Source organism: Acyrthosiphon pisum, chromosome A2 (assembly GCF_005508785.2).
Source record: "Acyrthosiphon pisum isolate AL4f chromosome A2, pea_aphid_22Mar2018_4r6ur, whole genome shotgun sequence".
NCBI classification, from domain to species: domain Eukaryota; kingdom Metazoa; phylum Arthropoda; class Insecta; order Hemiptera; family Aphididae; genus Acyrthosiphon; species Acyrthosiphon pisum.
Window position 1 is genome coordinate 77,965,785 of NC_042495.1, and position 801 is coordinate 77,966,585.

Sequence of the window (801 nt, forward strand, 5' to 3'; positions counted from 1 at the left end):
TTCAATAAAAATTTCATGTATCTGCAGTTATTCGTTTTTGAATTACAACAAAATAAGGAAATCGCTACATGAGAAATCGAGTGAATATCCAATGTTGTAAAAATTTGAATTTCAGACGATCATAAAAATTTAATTTGACTTTCTTATAAATATTTTTTGTTTGATAAAGGTAGATAATCTTATAAGGAATCTTGTATTACATTTTCATATCTTAGATTTAAAAAGAAAAATTTTTATGAATTTATAACTCGAAATAATTTGCAAATTTTCGTGATTTTTCCATATTTTGTCATTTTTTGAACTTTAAATGCTTATAAAAAAAAACTGTGACTAACGATTTTTAATATTTTTCATCTGCCTTTGAAACAATATACTAGGAGCCTTCTATTAAATTTTCAAGCTTTTTTATCCAACAAATAAAATTTTATTGATATTTTTAGAAAAAAAACTAAAAAAAAATGGAAAATGAAAATGTCCGTAAAGAGCTCAAAATAAATCAAAATATTTTCAAAATGTTACCGTGTATAGAAAATGCAAATATAAACAACCTGTGAAAATTTCATATATCTACGGTCATTTGTTTTAGAGTTACACCAAAAACCAAAATCGATTTTGTTAAAAATCGATTTTGCGTAAAAATTCCCGTTTTTCCTTAATTTTTCTTTTGTTTTTCACGTCGCTTTTGAAAACTACTGGGAAATTTTTACTTTTGACCCCCCAAAGTACCAACTAGATTCACTTTCCTATCAGAAAAGGTACTGTTGAAGAAATCCAGCACTTTTACTGTTCCTAAACGTGATG